The sequence below is a fragment of the Clupea harengus genome, unplaced genomic scaffold, assembly GCF_900700415.2.
Source record: "Clupea harengus unplaced genomic scaffold, Ch_v2.0.2, whole genome shotgun sequence".
Classification (NCBI taxonomy): domain Eukaryota; kingdom Metazoa; phylum Chordata; class Actinopteri; order Clupeiformes; family Clupeidae; genus Clupea; species Clupea harengus.
In genome coordinates this window covers 76725-94733 of record NW_024879685.1, presented here as the reverse complement: position 1 = coordinate 94733, position 18009 = coordinate 76725, and the positions used below count along the sequence as shown (strand labels likewise).

The 18009-nt window shown below is 47.5% G+C and overlaps 1 long non-coding RNA gene and 4 other non-coding genes across 5 annotated transcripts; all 5 read right to left on the bottom strand.

Moving 5' to 3' along the window:
* Nucleotides 1–1089: 1089 nt before the first annotated feature.
* On the bottom strand, nt 1090–1182 carry trnai-uau. Its single transcript is given in 2 exon segments — nt 1090–1125; nt 1145–1182. It is a non-coding gene; the product is annotated as a tRNA-Ile (tRNA).
* Nucleotides 1183–2239: 1057 nt separating this feature from the next.
* On the bottom strand, nt 2240–2332 carry trnai-uau. The gene is given in 2 exon segments: nt 2240–2275; nt 2295–2332. It is a non-coding gene; the product is annotated as a tRNA-Ile (tRNA).
* Nucleotides 2333–3389: 1057 nt separating this feature from the next.
* Nucleotides 3390–3482, bottom strand: trnai-uau. The gene is given in 2 exon segments: nt 3390–3425; nt 3445–3482. It is a non-coding gene; the product is annotated as a tRNA-Ile (tRNA).
* A 1252-nt stretch (nt 3483–4734) lies between these two features.
* On the bottom strand, nt 4735–4827 carry trnai-uau. The gene is given in 2 exon segments: nt 4735–4770; nt 4790–4827. It is a non-coding gene; the product is annotated as a tRNA-Ile (tRNA).
* Nucleotides 4828–16978: 12151 nt separating this feature from the next.
* On the bottom strand, nt 16979–17547 carry LOC122129852. The gene is made up of 3 exons (XR_006151806.1): nt 17386–17547; nt 17223–17300; nt 16979–17060 (listed from the first exon to the last, which is right to left on the bottom strand). It is a non-coding gene; the product is annotated as an uncharacterized LOC122129852 (long non-coding RNA).
* Between the last annotated feature and the right edge of the window lie 462 nt (nt 17548–18009).

Genomic DNA, 18009 nt, shown 5'->3' with positions numbered 1-18009 from the left:
GAGGCTCGAACTCACAACCTCGGCATTGCTCAACTTGTACTGCCTTATAAGTACCGCGCCCTGACCGATTGCGCCATTGGAGCCTACTTCTGTACCACCAGGTGACTGTTCTTATTTTTTGATGTCATGAGGCCTTGGCTGCAGTATTTTATCATTTGAATGACGTCAAGCCTTACAGGAAGTTTTGTTGACCTGTAAGCTTATTAGCTGTAAGCTTTTCTTGCTGAAAAATAAACTAACAACGATTCAACTCTATGGAATTACGTTTGAAAGGTCTTACATCCATCAGATGATGGTGGAACTCACAAGCCATCCACTGGTGGTTTGAAGATCATGCTTCTACACATTCAGCTCTGATCTTTACCACCATATTAATGTCAAAGAGGATCTTTCATCATGGTTTTCTATTTTCTGCCTTGACCTTGTGACATCTAAAGGTTACCTGCTCCAGGTGAGGCTCAAACTCACAACCTCGGCATTGCTCAACTTGTACTGCCTTATAAGTACCGCGCCCTGACCGATTGCGCCATTGGAGCCTACTTCTGTACCACCAGGTGACTGTTCTTATTTTTTTATGTCATAAGGCCTTGGCTGGAGTACTTTATCATTTGAATGACGTGACATCTAAAGGTTACCTGCTCAAGGTGAGGCTCGAACTCACAACCTCGGCATTGCTCAACTTGTACTGCCTTATAAGTACCGCGCCCTGACCGATTGCGCCATTGGAGCCTACTTCTGTACCACCAGGTGACTGTTCTTATTTTTTGATGTCATGAGGCCTTGGCTGCAGTATTTTATCATTTGAATGACGTCAAGCCTTACAGGAAGTTTTGTTGACCTGTAAGCTTATTAGCTGTAAGCTTTTCTTGCTGAAAAATAAACTAACAACGATTCAACTCTATGGAATTACGTTTGAAAGGTCTTACATCCATCAGATGATGGTGGAACTCACAAGCCATCCACTGGTGGTTTGAAGATCATGCTTCTACACATTCAGCTCTGATCTTTACCACCATATTAATGTCAAAGAGGATCTTTCATCCTGGTTTTCTATTTTCTGCCTTGACCTTGTGACATCTAAAGGTTACCTGCTCCAGGTGAGGCTCGAACTCACAACCTCGGCATTGCTCAACTTGTACTGCCTTATAAGTACCGCGCGCTGACCGATTGCGCCACTGGAGCCTACTTCTGTACCACCAGGTGACTGTTCTTGTTTTTTTTATGTCATAAGGCCTTGGCTGCAGTACTTTATCATTTGAATGACGTGACATCTAAAGGTTACCTGCTCAAGGTGAGGCTCGAACTCACAACCTCGGCATTGCTCAACTTGTACTGCCTTATAAGTACCGCGCCCTGACCGATTGCGCCATTGGAGCCTACTTCTGTACCACCAGGTGACTGTTCTTATTTTTTGATGTCATAAGGCCTTGGCTGCAGTATTTTATCATTTGAATGACGTGACGTCTAAAGGTTACCTGCTCCAGGTGAGGCTAGAACTCACAACCTCGGCATTGCTCAACTTGTACTGCCTTATAAGTACCGCGCGCTGACCGATTGCGCCACTGGAGCCTACTGCTGTACCACCAGCTGACTGTTCTTATTTTTTGATGTCATGAGGCCTTGGCTGCAGTATTTTATCATTTGAATGACGTCAAGCCTTACAGGAAGTTTTGTTGACCTGTAAGCTTATTAGCTGTAAGCTTTTCTTGCTGAAAAATAAACTAACAACAATTCAACTCTATGGAATTACGTTTGAAAGGTCTTACATCCATCAGATGATGGTGGAACTCACAAGCCATCCACTGGTGGTTTGAAGATCATGCTTCTACACATTCAGCTCTGATCTTTACCACCATATTAATGTCAAAGAGGATCTTTCATCCTGGTTTTCTATTTTCTGCCTTGACCTCGTGACATCTAAAGGTTACCTGCTCCAGGTGAGGCTCATCATTTGAATGACGTCAAGCCTTACAGGAAGTTTTGTTGACCTGTAAGCTTATTAGCTGTAAGCTTTTCTTGCTGAAAAATAAACTAACAACGATTCAACTCTATGGAATTACGTTTGAAAGGTCTTACATCCATCAGATGATGGTGGAACTCACAAGCCATCCACTGGTGGTTTGAAGATCATGCTTCTACACATTCAGCTCTGATCTTTACCACCATATTAATGTCAAAGAGGATCTTTCATCCTGGTTTTCTATTTTCTGCCTTGACCTTGTGACATCTAAAGGTTACCTGCTCCAGGTGAGGCTCGAACTCACAACCTCGGCATTGCTCAACTTGTACTGCCTTATAAGTACCGCGCGCTGACCGATTGCGCCACTGGAGCCTACTTCTGTACCACCAGGTGACTGTTCTTTTTTTTTTTTATGTCATAAGGCCTTGGCTGGAGTACTTTATCATTTGAATGACGTGACATCTAAAGGTTACCTGCTCAAGGTGAGGCTCGAACTCACAACCTCGGCATTGCTCAACTTGTACTGCCTTATAAGTACCGCGCCCTGACCGATTGCGCCATTGGAGCCTACTTCTGTACCACCAGGTGACTGTTCTTATTTTTGATGTCATAAGGCCTTGGCTGCAGTATTTTATCATTTGAATGACGTGACGTCTAAAGGTTACCTGCTCCAGGTGAGGCTAGAACTCACAACCTCGGCATTGCTCAACTTGTACTGCCTTATAAGTACCGCGCGCTGACCGATTGCGCCACTGGAGCCTACTGCTGTACCACCAGCTGACTGTTCTTATTTTTTGATGTCATGAGGCCTTGGCTGCAGTATTTTATCATTTGAATGACGTCAAGCCTTACAGGAAGTTTTGTTGACCTGTAAGCTTATTAGCTGTAAGCTTTTCTTGCTGAAAAATAAACTAACAACAATTCAACTCTATGGAATTACGTTTGAAAGGTCTTACATCCATCAGATGATGGTGGAACTCACAAGCCATCCACTGGTGGTTTGAAGATCATGCTTCTACACATTCAGCTCTGATCTTTACCACCATATTAATGTCAAAGAGGATCTTTCATCCTGGTTTTCTATTTTCTGCCTTGACCTCGTGACATCTAAAGGTTACCTGCTCCAGGTGAGGCTCATCATTTGAATGACGTCAAGCCTTACAGGAAGTTTTGTTGACCTGTAAGCTTATTAGCTGTAAGCTTTTCTTGCTGAAAAATAAACTAACAACGATTCAACTCTATGGAATTACGTTTGAAAGGTCTTACATCCATCAGATGATGGTGGAACTCACAAGCCATCCACTGGTGGTTTGAAGATCATGCTTCTACACATTCAGCTCTGATCTTTACCACCATATTAATGTCAAAGAGGATCTTTCATCCTGGTTTTCTATTTTCTGCCTTGACCTTGTGACATCTAAAGGTTACCTGCTCCAGGTGAGGCTCGAACTCACAACCTCGGCATTGCTCAACTTGTACTGCCTTATAAGTACCGCGCGCTGACCGATTGCGCCACTGGAGCCTACTTCTGTACCACCAGGTGACTGTTCTTTTTTTTTTTTATGTCATAAGGCCTTGGCTGGAGTACTTTATCATTTGAATGACGTGACATCTAAAGGTTACCTGCTCAAGGTGAGGCTCGAACTCACAACCTCGGCATTGCTCAACTTGTACTGCCTTATAAGTACCGCGCCCTGACCGATTGCGCCATTGGAGCCTACTTCTGTACCACCAGGTGACTGTTCTTATTTTTTGATGTCATAAGGCCTTGGCTGCAGTATTTTATCATTTGAATGACGTGACGTCTAAAGGTTACCTGCTCCAGGTGAGGCTAGAACTCACAACCTCGGCATTGCTCAACTTGTACTGCCTTATAAGTACAGCGCGCTGACCGATTGCGCCACTGGAGCCTACTGCTGTACCACCAGCTGACTGTTCTTATTTTTTGATGTCATGAGGCCTTGGCTGCAGTATTTTATCATTTGAATGACGTCAAGCCTTACAGGAAGTTTTGTTGACCTGTAAGCTTATTAGCTGTAAGCTTTTCTTGCTGAAAAATAAACTAACAACAATTCAACTCTATGGAATTACGTTTGAAAGGTCTTACATCCATCAGATGATGGTGGAACTCACAAGCCATCCACTGGTGGTTTGAAGATCATGCTTCTACACATTCAGCTCTGATCTTTACCACCATATTAATGTCAAAGAGGATCTTTCATCCTGGTTTTCTATTTTCTGCCTTGACCTCGTGACATCTAAAGGTTACCTGCTCCAGGTGAGGCTCATCATTTGAATGACGTCAAGCCTTACAGGAAGTTTTGTTGACCTGTAAGCTTATTAGTTGTAAGCTTTTCTTGCTGAAAAATAAACTAACAACCATTCAACTCTATGGAATTACGTTTGAAAGGTCTTACATCCATCAGATGATGGTGGAACTCACAAGCCATCCACTGGTGGTTTGAAGATCTTGCTTCTACACATTCAGCTCTGATCTTTACCACCATATTAATGTCAAAGAGGATCTTTCATCATGGTTTTCTATTTTCTGCCTTGACCTCGTGACATCTAAAGGTTACCTGCTCCAGGTGAGGCTCGAACTCACAACCTCGGCATTGCTCAACTTGTACTGCCTTATAAGTACCGCGCCCTGACCGATTGCACCATTGGAGCCTACTTCTGTACCACCAGGTGACTGTTCTTATTTTTTTTATGTCATAAGGCCTTGGCTGCAGTATTTTATCATTTGAATGACGTGACATCTAAAGGTTACCTGCTCCAGGTGAGGCTCGAACTCACAACCTCGGCATTGCTCAACTTGTACTGCCTTATAAGTACCGCGCGCTGACCGATTGCGCCACTGGAGCCTACTGCTGCACCACCAGCTGACTGTATGGAATTAGGTTTGAAAGGTCTTACATCCATCAGATGCTGGTGGAACAAATTAATCCGTCCTATCCATCCGCCCGCCCATCCGTAACGGAGTCGGAGTACCATACTGGCACCTTAGTGTGACCTACTGGTTGTTAGGTCTTGGCTCTGAAGTGCTCAACTACGCCTCCTGGGGCCTTTCACACCAATATATACTGAATGTCTAATTAAACCAGAGACAAGTGGGCTCGCACACAGATACGATCAAGTAATGCCAGGACGTGGTATTTCAATAGAAAAATAAACAATATTTATTAATACATGGGTAAATTACAATAATATATGGATAGGTTCGTTATCGCAGCTGGGGTAGAACCACGTCAGACCACAACATCATAAGTAGCCATCTGGCAAGAGGGAGGGTAATGGCTGCCTCCAGAAGGGCAGGGGGCTCTTGACTCTGGTGCCTATCACACGTCCACGCACGTCCACACCAGCACACAACACACCTAGGCACTGCAAAAAGGGATCACAGCAAATGGTGAGGTGCACGTTACCACTTGGAATGCAGCATGCAGTGCGTGAAGAGGACTCAGAACTGGCGACCTGCCCCGTAGAGCAGCTGCAACACTCTGTACTGTCCTAAATAAGAGAGGGGAAGAGGAGTTGGGGTTAAGCCTAACTGACTAGAACAGGGCAGAGTTCAAGATTTTAGGAGGCTAACTCCAACTGGGGAAGAACGCTGGGGCAGCCAGTACCGCACCTATTGCCTCAACACCGCGGAATGAAGAGGGGACCACAATGAAAGCAATAAAATGGCAGGCTAAACCCGGATCACACCTAGGCTTAAGGTGCCAGTATGGTACTCAGACTCCGTTACGGATGGGCGTGCAGCCGGATAGGACGGATTAATTAGCATTTCTGTTGACTTTATGGTTCTCCAAAGGCTGGAGGTGCTGAAAACAATTCACCGCCAGAACAGTAGGTGGAGAAGCGGTTTTTTGTCGAAAACACGTTACTTTGTTACGTCTTTGTAAGTTAGAATTCATCATTGTTTATCTCCCACCTCTCATCACACGTGTGCCCCCCCTGCCAGCTGTCACTAGTCAGACGATAAGTGCAGCAGGTGTAGGCACATGATATTAGATTGAAGAGTGTGTCTAATGCTATATAACCACCTGAAAGGGCAAACTTATCTCTATCATGGTACGTATTATTTGTGGGGGGAAATAGTAGCACTCTATAACAAAATTATATGCTTTTCTTATATACAATATTAAAACTATTAAAAAACGATTCCCTGAAATGAATACGTTCTTATTTTCTTTGGTATTTTTGTCATATTCAGATTTGCAATGATGATTGCTGGGTAATATGTATGTTGTGGTCCAATGTCAAGTCTCTATTTTATCATGTGACGAGACGATGGTAGGCTATAGCTAGTTTAGGCACAGCATCTGAACGTCAAGACCGACAAGCTGACAGTGTTGTACAAGTTCACACCTCTCATGAACCAGTTCAAAGTTCAGTTCAAACAAGTAAACATGAATAGTTCACGTTCATAGTTCACCATTTAAATTCTGAACCAGTTCATAGTTCAGTTCAGTTCATAGTTTTAGAGTGGAAAGTGAGAATGAAAGACTTCACTTGTTTTTTATAGAAAACTTTATCCATCACTACCCTTTGCCTTAAACTAAACTTCATGTGTATCAATTACTAAAATAATAATATTTTTTTTATTATTATTGCAACCACCCTGTCAATTTCCCCCTACCACAGCGTTTCTCGAAGTGTGGGGAGAGCCCAACTGGTGGGTCGCAGAGACGTGACAGGTGGGGGCAAATGGAGATGAGCAGGAGATTTTCCTGTTGCAATATCTTCCTTTATAGACAGTAACGATAATATACCCCCATCGCACTAAACAACCACACTGAAACAAAGACATATTGTATTGTTAGAAACAATAGCAGGGCAGAGCACACGGATAATCCATAATCAGCATCTTGGCAAATTGAGAGACATAAAGCATTCCATATTTAAAACATCTTAATAAGTAGTAAAGTCAACGTGTCTGCTTCACATGATGGAGAAGTTCGTTTATTGACACATATTTTAAGGACGGCCACAGCGCTTTAAAACGAAGTGTTTATAAGTTACATTATTCAAAGGTGGAAGGTTGGTCAGTAATCAGTCTAGAGAGATAACTGAACAAAACTCTACTCCCTTGCCTCACGGGTGCAATACCATATGCCGTTTAATCATATTTGATAGAATGAAGGACAAATGAGTTGTGAATAATATCACCGAGTTTGAAAGGTATTGGTCCGGTAATAGCCGCGTGACAGCTGTGTGTTTTAAGCAAGTACAATGTGTGTGCGCCGAGTTGCGTAGAGGCAGAGAGCGGTATTGCAGAAAAATTATAACTCGCAGCATATTGAAAAAAAGAACTCCATTTTTTGGAGCTGTGAACTTAGTTCTAAATTTTGAATTATAAACTATGAACTGAACTAGTTCATTCTAAAATTTGTGAACTATGAACTGAACTAGTTCATGTCGAAAGTGAACTTTCCCAACACTGGAACATGTTTGCTTCATATAATGCAGAAGTTCGTTTTTGAGAGTAAATTAAATCACTTTGTGCACTTAACGTTTTTTAAAAAAAAAAAAGAAACTGTCATCTGGAGAGTTTAAAACGACACTTAATGAGGGGAAATGTACTGTATGGAGATATTTCTGTCGGAAGACTTCATAGTCGATGTGGATTCTAATGAGGCTGTTTGATATGTCCAATGTAAGAAGTGTGAAGCTTTAATGAAATATGATTGATGCCATCTTCTTTCTCCACAACAACATGGATTAAACCTCGATGGTTGGACTATATAGATAGTTTTATAACGAATGTGGCCATGTACTTAAAAAACTGATCTTCAATGGTAAGACTTGTTTTATTCGTGCCTCTTCTGGTGTAGCATATAACGTGAGTTTTATTTAGGCATATACAGATGCCTAGCGTGTGTAATGTGTAGGCCATTTCATTCCGATCTTGCAATGTGAATAATTGTATTTCAATATGCTTATCTCCCTCTTGTGCGCGCTTGTGAGTTTAACGGGGCTTGTTTGTGTGAGCGACTAAATATTTTACTTGCTGTCGGGCGTTTTTTGAGAATAAAATAACTTCACATTTAGGATAACAGCCTTCTTCCTGTTGCGGGAATTTGTTTGTATCCTAGCTGTCACAACGTGATTACAGGCGGCAAATGCATCATAAAGCAAGTTTAAAAGAAATGAACTGTATGGAGACAGGCTATTTCTGTCAGATGGCATCATTGTCGATGCAGATTCTAATGAGGCTGTTGGATATGTCTCATGATATGATATGAATGAATATGTCCAAAGGTTGTTTGGACAAAATATTTTAATTGCTGTCTGCTCCTGCCGGGCTCTGGCACCTACTCTGGGGGGGGGGGGGGGGTAGGCACAGACAAACCTGGCTGCCCAAGGAAAACAGACTGTGCCCCCACTGCGAACAAGGAACAGTAGAGACAGAGGTGCACTTTCTGACACAGTGCACAAAATACGAGACAAAACTATTTGTGATTGGTGAAGTCTTCCCCGAGTTCCTGCTGCAGTAAGGAGAGGCTTTCATACCACAAGGGAGAAAATTAAGAATGACTCGTCCTCGCTGCACAATATGTGACTTCCTGCCATAAACGGACAGCCCATGCATTCATTCATTGTGTGACAGTGGCGAGGTAATTTGCTAGGATAGTTTTAATTGTCGACTACGCCACCTAGGTAGTCACCCTAGGACAGATATAGACTCAGTGTTCCTTTAGTTCTAACAAGGCAAACACAAGTTCGTACCACTCTTAGGCCAGAGACATGGGTTCCATAAATACAGTTTATTAACAAGTATACAAACAGTAGTAAAAGGAGTACAGGGCAATTCTAGTACAGGCTGTTGCCTCTCACACAACAACCAAACAGAGTTATTTCCAGTATACACACATACACTAAACACACACAGTAGACACGTACAATGTTAGCCAGTGGGCTATGACCCGAATATGAGCAGGTGAGATGGCCAAAGCCTTACGGAGATGGGCCAGTGGTCAGGACTCAAAGGTGGAGCAGGGCAGTGGCTTACCGCAGCGAGCAGGACTTTCCAAGAGGGGGACAGGAGAGGCCCAGAAGACACACACCACACGTGCATAAAATCAGTAAGCACTGCACTCCAAAATAGGGCAACCGTTATGCACACAGCAAGGAAAAGTGAGGGGGGGGGGCTCCACCACCTGAGGGTCAGCCTGTCGCTCAAGTGAAACCCACTGCACCTGTCCAGGGAGAGAGATAGAGGCACTGGGGTTAGCAAAACACTTGACAGTAAAGATGCAAGGAGAGGATTTAATAGTGTGGCTATCCTACTGAGGCTACTTAGCTTTGGCGGAGGGACTTAGGACGGGGTGGACCTCCGACGGTCAGCGGGGAGTAGCGGGCTTTGTCACAGTACCCTGGGTTACCTTAGCTACATGCACACACCCACACACAGAGGCACACGCACACACTTCAGCAAAGACACGGTTAGGCTAGTTAACAATCACTCAGAATTACCACCACCATAGTTAACATAGCAGCAGCACAAAACAACAAAACATGCAGGCCAAGCAGAGAGGGAAAAGCAGCAGCCCACTGCACAGCCCCATGCATCAAATCAAAAGAAACCAACAAAACGATATCAGGCAGAGCAAGCGGAGATGGAAGGTAGCATACCCAGCCTAGCCCCATGCATGCAGGAAATCACAGAGAGATACACACCAAACATGAGCATGCCGGTCAATTATAAACATGCATTTGACAGTAAACAGAACAGCAGCCCTTCCCGGGGGGAGGTAGTTGATGAACCTCAGCTCAACGTGCCGAGCTGCAATGACTGCACACTCAGGGGCAGCGAGTCATGGACGGAGCTATGATAAAGAGGAGGATAGCATTGTTATTCCTAACTAATGCGCATTTAAAAATACAGAGCGTGCTGGTAACTAAACCTGCATATTAAAATACAGAGCGGTGCTGGTAACTAAACCTGCATATTAAAATACAGAGCGGTAGTAGTAACTGAACCAGCCTACCTCCAGCTGATTCCCACCGAGCACCCGGCGTCAGAGCAACCGCTACACCGGCTTTGTCGCGACAATGAACCACTCGTGCTAAACAGAAAAGTGAACGAGCCTTTTTAGAAACAATAAGAAGGTGCCGCAGTGGACGAAGTGGCTTAACGCCAAAGTTGCTTACCTTCGGTAACAGCATTAGTCCAAGTAGTGCAATTTGCAATCCCACGCCACCATACAAACTGATGGGCACCCGGAAGCAAAACAAGGTTAGGAGGACGTGTCTCCCCGTGACCTGAGCTGGGCTATATATCAAAATACAAGCCCGCCCAGTAATCAGTGTTTCTTATTACCCCTGGGGGGATGGACTGTGGAGGCGTAGCCCACTCTGCCACATTCTACCCTCCCCTTTTTGAGTCGTCGCCCCGACGACGACCGGTGAACCCATATTTCGACATTGGTTGACGCCAACCTCTGCTACCGACTGGGCCCCAACGGTGAAGGTACCTACTCTCCATCATTGTTTGCAGCGGGCTTCGGGAGATGATGAACGTTCGAGTGCTGACCGGCCGTGGAACGCACAGTCCGACGCAGGACCGGTTGGGTGAGGCCAGGAGTTTCCACAGGGGTTTCAAGGGCAAGCAATGGTAGGCTCCCCTCCTGTAGGAAACAGTCCTCGGAAACCGTCGTATCTTCCAACGGTGCCGGCTCAATGGCCCCATCGGGAGCAGATGAGCTTGGGCCAACCAAGGAGACTGGGGGTGGGTCCCGAACCATGAGCCAAAGGTCCTCCTCCCCAGAAGGGTCAACGGAGGGTGTGACAGAGACTGTGGGGACGGTAGCCTTGGGTTTCTGAGCCGCAGAGGCAGAGGTGACTTGGGCCTTTAATAGATCACGGTGGACCGTCCGTGTCTTATGCACGTTGTCCAATGGGGCAATGGTGTAGACCACCCCCTCTCCCAGAGGCGCTTTAAGCACCTGGTAGATTAGTGGACTCCAAAGGTCCTGGATTTTGTGCCTACCCCTAGCACTGTGGTCACGAAGGTAGACCCTTTGCCCCACCTGCAGAGGTGCTTCATGGACCCGTTGGTCGTGCCGCTCTTTCCGACGGCCCGCCGCTGCATGCAATCGCTCTTGCGCCCCCGCAAACGCCACTCTGAGCCTTGCCTGGTGCTCCACTACCCAGTCCTGCACCGTCCCTGGTACTGGTTCCTGGACCCGTCCCAGCAGAAAATCTATAGGGAGAGTGGGTTCCCGTCCAAACATTAAAAAGAACGGAGACTCGCCTGTGACTTGGTGAGGGGTGGTGTTGTAACAGTAAACAACCTGTGGGAGGCAGCAAGTCCAGTCGCGTTTACGCGTTACCGGCAAGGTGCGTAGGAGGTTGTGGAGGGTTCGGTTAAACCGCTCGCACTGCCCATTACCAGCAGGGTGATATGGGGTGGTGCGAGACTTCACCACGCCATACAGGGAGCAGAGCTGTTGTATCAGGTGGCCTTCAAAGCACCTACCCTGATCAGAATGAATGCGGCTAGGGACACCAAACCGGTAAAACCATTCATTCAGGAGCACCCTAGCGACTGTTGAAGCTCGCTGATCTCGTGTAGGGATAGCCTGGGTGTACTTACTGAACACATCAGTCATAACCAGTACGTTCTCCACCCCATTTTGTGCCGGCTCCAACTGGGTAAAATCGATGGCCACAATCTCATTGGGCCTAGATGCAAGCAGGTGACCCATTGAAGCTGTGGGGGACCGTGCCAGAATCTTTAGCGACTTGCACCGATCGCATTCCCTACACCACTGTTTGACATCGGCAAATAGACCTGGCCAATAACAACGGCGGCGCACTAGTTCAGTGGTGCGCTCGACACCTTGGTGGCCATGGTCCTGATGCAGCTGTCTCAGAGTTTCTTGTCTAAGGGCTGAGGGCAGGAGAAGCTGTAAATCTTCCTCCCCCCATCTGGACGGAACACCTGGCGATGTAATATCCCCTCTTTTTCCACCAACCTGTCCCAGTGGCGCAAAAACCCCAGAGCTGGTTTAGGGACCCGTCGTCGCTCCTCAGCGGTAGGTGGAGCCTGTCTCCTCCAGAACAGCAAGACCTCTTTCAAGAGGGGATCTGTCTCCTGCATGGAGCGGATGTCAGAGGGGAGTGACCTGGAAAGACCGCCATCACTGACTGGGTTGCCGACACCCACTGGGGCAGGTGGGGAGGCCTGCTGCAGGCAGACCGGGACCAGGGTTCCTGGGAGGGTATGCTCACCTAGACTCACACCAGACATATACTGCCTTGAGAGGGCATCGGCGTTCTGGTTGCTGCGACCAGAGCGGTATTTGATCTCGAAATCAAAGGCCGCCAGCTGGGCGGCCCACCGATGTTCGGTAGCCCCCAACTTGGCAGACTTGAGGTAGCTTAAGGGATTGTTATCGGTGAATACCACGCATTTGTGCCCCAGCAGATATTCTCTAAACTTTTCAGTCATGGCCCACTTGAGCCCAAGGAATTCCAGCTTCATGGAGCTGTAGTTGTCCATGTTGCGCTCGGTGGCCGAAGACCCCGGCTAGCATAAGCAACAGGCCGGACCACTCCCTGCTGTTTCTGGGAGAGAACTGCTCCGAGACCGCAATGGCTTGGCGTCAATCTCTAAGATGAATGGCAGAGGAGAAATCAGCGTAGGCCAGAAGCGGTGCAGAGACCAGCCTTGCCTTCAGAGCCTCAAAGCTCTCTTCACACTGGGCTGTCCATGCCGAATCAATTGCCTGGCGGGATCCCCGTTTCAACTTTGTCCCTGAGAGGGCTGCCACTAGTTTGTGCAGTGGACTCGCCAGCTTTGCAAAGCCCTCCACAAAGCGCCTGTAGTAACTGGCAAACCCAAGAAATGAGCGCAACTCTGAAATGTGGCAGGGCCGCTGCCACTTCGCCACTGCCTCGATTTTACCTGGGTCGGTAGACACTCCCTTATTGGAAATTACGTGTCCAAGATAACCAACCTGTTGGCGGAAGAAAGCGCACTTTTCTAATTTGGCCTTCAGCCCTTCTTTGTGGAGGCGACTGAGAACAACTTCCAACCGTTGTAAATGCTGGGTGACAGAAGAAGAATAGACCACAATGTCATCTAGATACAGGAGCAAGGACTGGCACTGTTGGTCTCCGAACATTCGCTGCATCAAGCGTTGGAAGGTGCTTGGGGCGTTGCATAGCCCAAAGGGCATCCTGTTCCATTCAAACAGACCAAATGGAGTACAGAAGGCTGTTTTGGGCCTAGACTGTTCAGATACGGGGACTTGATGGTAACCGCTGGCAAGGTCCAGAGTGGAAAACCACTGGGCCCCTGCAAGTGCATCCAAACTTTCCTCAATACGAGGTAGGGGAAAAGAGTCCTTACGTGTCCTACTGTTTAGCAGGCGGTAGTCCACGCACATGCGTAGACTACCATCTTTCTTTTTAGCAATGACAATGGGCGACGCGTAAGGGCTACTACTTTCCCTTACTACCTGCGACTCTAACAGCTGATTTATATGAGCTTTGACCGTCTCGTAATCCGAGGGTGGTATACGCCGGTGCCTTTGCCGAACTGGGATGTCATCCAGTAGGGGGATGTCATGGGCTATTAAATTGGTGCAACCTAGGTCGCCATCATGAGCTGCGAAAACAGAGCTATACCGTTGTAACAGGCTTCTCGCCTCAGTCTGTTCTTGTCCGGACAAAGCCGACAAATCAACTGCGTCAAGCCTATCTGGCACCGAGCTGGTGGCTTCCTGTGAGGAAAGCGTGGCAGTTATAGGCCGAACCTCTGAAACCCCGGATGGCAGGCTGATGACTTCTGCATTACTTAAGGAGCCCATGCTAACCCGAGGGTAGAGAAGGACTTCAGTTACTCCTACATTAATAATGGGGACATAGGCCGTGCCTCTGGTGACTTGGACCAAACAAGGTGACGCGAGTAGCCCTGCTGGCAACCCCGAGTCAGGAGGCTCGAACAGCGCAGTCTGACCTGACAGCTGTTCTGAACAGGTACTAGCAATGAACGTCATTGTACCCCCCGCTATGCGGACCGCCCGTGGGCCTCTGACCCGGGCAGTCGCAATGTGTGTTCTGGGAGTCTCGGCTGCGGCCAGGTGGCACCGCTGTAAGGCCTCAATGACGAGACCTGGAGCTTGTGACACAGAGGGAGAGTCAAATAAAGAAGGGCCATGTGCCCCAAAAAGTTCATGGTAGCACCGGCTAATCACATTCATCCCAAGGACCCCAGGGACGGTAGGTGGGCCTCCAGGAAGGTCCTTCACTATGAGGATACCGCAATGAGGCATGACCTTACCACACAGAACCACCTCCAACTCCAAGTAGCCAATATAAGGAATCGCCAGACCATTGGCAGCCTTAAGCTGAAGCCAATGACATAATTTTAGACGTTCCTGACCCCATGGTTCAAACTGTTGCAGGAAGAAACCCTCAGTCACAGTGGATACCATGGACCCGGTATCCAATAAGCAAGACACAGTAACCCCCCCCATCAAGACATTAATGTTTGGACATGAGGACATAAGTGTAGATACCTCACGACCCTGTGAGCCTGTGGATACCCCAACTGAGCTGTGGCTCGGTAGCTCAGTGGGCTTTAGTTTCCCGGCTGATGGGAAGATTGGGACACTCTCGCTAGGTCTGAGGGCGGACCAGAGGTGGAACTAGCTCTCGAGCGAAAGGGAAACCGCTGCCCATCGCACTCCCTGGCGAAATGTCCTGGCTGCTGGCACCGTCGACATATCAAGGGACCATTGCGTGGGGCCCTGTTATATGATTGGGGGTTCTGCATAGAGGTCACAGTCTGGGTGAGCTGGTTAAGCTGCGCCTGCTGTTGCTGCAACAGCTCTTTCAACTCTCCCCACTCGCCACCCCGTGGAGATACCGGAGAGGCTGGGCGAGAACGGCCCTGCACACCATACTGTAAGCCATAGGCCGTGGGAAGAGAGCAACTACGCGCCCTAGCTCCACCCGGAAATCCCTCTTGTTCCCATCTAATGGCCTCTCTACGCACTTCCAGCAAAGCAGCCAGTGGTTGACGGCGAATGAGCTGTTTTAGCTCTCTACGGAGGGCACTGTCCAAGACATGCTCCACGAATTGGTCACGAAGGAGGACTTCAGCATTAGGCACTCCACTGGGGGCACGCTGTTTGACCTGTTCCATCAACGCCATCAGGGCTAGAGAAAATTCTTGCAGTGTCTCCCCTTCCTGTTGCCGTCTAGAAAAGAAAGCTTGCTGGAGGGTCACATAAGACTGACTACACCCATACAACTCCTTTAAAATAGCCAAAACCTTAGTGGGATCTGCTCGTTCGGCGCTTGAGCGATACTTAATCTCCTCCTTTGCCTCGCCTTCTAAATGGTCAAAAATAAAGAAGGCCTGATCTGCAGCGGAAAGATGGCGAGCACGCCCACAGGCCTGCACTTCCTCTATCCATTCTGCTATGTCAAGGCCTGTCTTACTATTGAACATTGGACATTTCCGATCGCGAGGAATGACCACAAGACGCTCAGTGACAGAGGGTGCAGCCCTGGGCTCAGGCTCAGGCGGGGGCTGAGACACAGACTCGGACGCGGACCCCCCAGGGGGAGAGCGTTCTTGACGAAGGCGCTCATTATCCGCCATAAGCTGTGCAACTAAATCCTTCAACTGTTGCACTTGCTCCTCCATGCTAACCCGGAAGGCTGCGCTACCACACGAAACAAACCAAATGGAGCCCACCTCTGCTCGTGATGGGCTGCTGTTCTGTTGCTGCCAATAAAGGAATTTGAGCCTGGGTGAAAATCACAAAAGAAATTATACATAAACAGCACCAATGAGGGAACTCACGTCTCTGCCTGTAGTGAGTGAGATCCTGCCGACTACGCCAAATGTGACAGTGGCGAGGTAATTTGCTAGGATAGTTTTAATTGTCGACTACGCCACCTAGGTAGTCACCCTAGGACAGATATAGACTCAGTGTTCCTTTAGTTCTAACAAGGCAAACACAAGTTCGTACCACTCTTAGGCCAGAGACATGGGTTCCATAAATACAGTTTATTAACAAGTATACAAACAGTAGTAAAAGGAGTACAGGGCAATTCTAGTACAGGCTGTTGCCTCTCACACAACAACCAAACAGAGTTATTTCCAGTATACACACATACACTAAACACACACAGTAGACACGTACAATGTTAGCCAGTGGGCTATGACCCGAATATGAGCAGGTGAGATGGCCAAAGCCTTACGGAGATGGGCCAGTGGTCAGGACTCAAAGGTGGAGCAGGGCAGTGGCTTACCGCAGCGAGCAGGACTTTCCAAGAGGGGGACAGGAGAGGCCCAGAAGACACACACCACACGTGCATAAAATCAGTAAGCACTGCACTCCAAAATAGGGCAACCGTTATGCACACAGCAAGGAAAAGTGAGGGGGGGGGGGCTCCACCACCTGAGGGTCAGCCTGTCGCTCAAGTGAAACCCACTGCACCTGTCCAGGGAGAGAGATAGAGGCACTGGGGTTAGCAAAACACTTGACAGTAAAGATGCAAGGAGAGGATTTAATAGTGTGGCTATCCTACTGAGGCTACTTAGCTTTGGCGGAGGGACTTAGGACGGGGTGGACCTCCGACGGTCAGCGGGGAGTAGCGGGCTTTGTCACAGTACCCTGGGTTACCTTAGCTACATGCACACACCCACACACAGAGGCACACGCACACACTTCAGCAAAGACACGGTTAGGCTAGTTAACAATCACTCAGAATTACCACCACCATAGTTAACATAGCAGCAGCACAAAACAACAAAACATGCAGGCCAAGCAGAGAGGGAAAAGCAGCAGCCCACTGCACAGCCCCATGCATCAAATCAAAAGAAACCAACAAAACGATATCAGGCAGAGCAAGCGGAGATGGAAGGTAGCATACCCAGCCTAGCCCCATGCATGCAGGAAATCACAGAGAGATACACACCAAACATGAGCATGCCGGTCAATTATAAACATGCATTTGACAGTAAACAGAACAGCAGCCCTTCCCGGGGGAGGTAGTTGATGAACCTCAGCTCAACGTGCCGAGCTGCAATGACTGCACACTCAGGGGCAGCGAGTCATGGACGGAGCTATGATAAAGAGGAGGATAGCATTGTTATTCCTAACTAATGCGCATTTAAAAATACAGAGCGTGCTGGTAACTAAACCTGCATATTAAAATACAGAGCGGTGCTGGTAACTAAACCTGCATATTAAAATACAGAGCGGTAGTAGTAACTGAACCAGCCTACCTCCAGCTGATTCCCACCGAGCACCCGGCGTCAGAGCAACCGCTACACCGGCTTTGTCGCGACAATGAACCACTCGTGCTAAACAGAAAAGTGAACGAGCCTTTTTAGAAACAATAAGAAGGTGCCGCAGTGGACGAAGTGGCTTAACGCCAAAGTTGCTTACCTTCGGTAACAGCATTAGTCCAAGTAGTGCAATTTGCAATCCCACGCCACCATACAAACTGATGGGCACCCGGAAGCAAAACAAGGTTAGGAGGACGTGTCTCCCCGTGACCTGAGCTGGGCTATATATCAAAATACAAGCCCGCCCAGTAATCAGTGTTTCTTATTACCCCTGGGGGGATGGACTGTGGAGGCGTAGCCCACTCTGCCACATTCGCTATGACAATCCCAGGTATCGTTGTTCCCAGTGTCTTTTGTGAACATACAACTTTACTAAACCTCTCCTTAACAGGCAGAAGACTTCCAATCCTGCCTCCTAAAATCCAACTCGCCCGAATGAAAAAAAATACTTCTCCGGATTAGGTACAACCTTGAAAGAAAAACTAATTCCAGTGGGAAACATACATTGTTACTAAAACAAGGGGAAAAGCATCATGGTAACTGTAGTTACTTCAAGTACGCAGTTTAAACTTTAACCACATAGCGTGATCAATAAAAGAAAAGCATTAAAATAAATCATTTTCTTAAAAGGGCCTTACACAAAGACAAACGTCAAGTCTCCTAAAACCACTTTCATTAGCGACATCTCTGGTTCAGCGCATCACGTCGTGTGGTTGCATGAGAT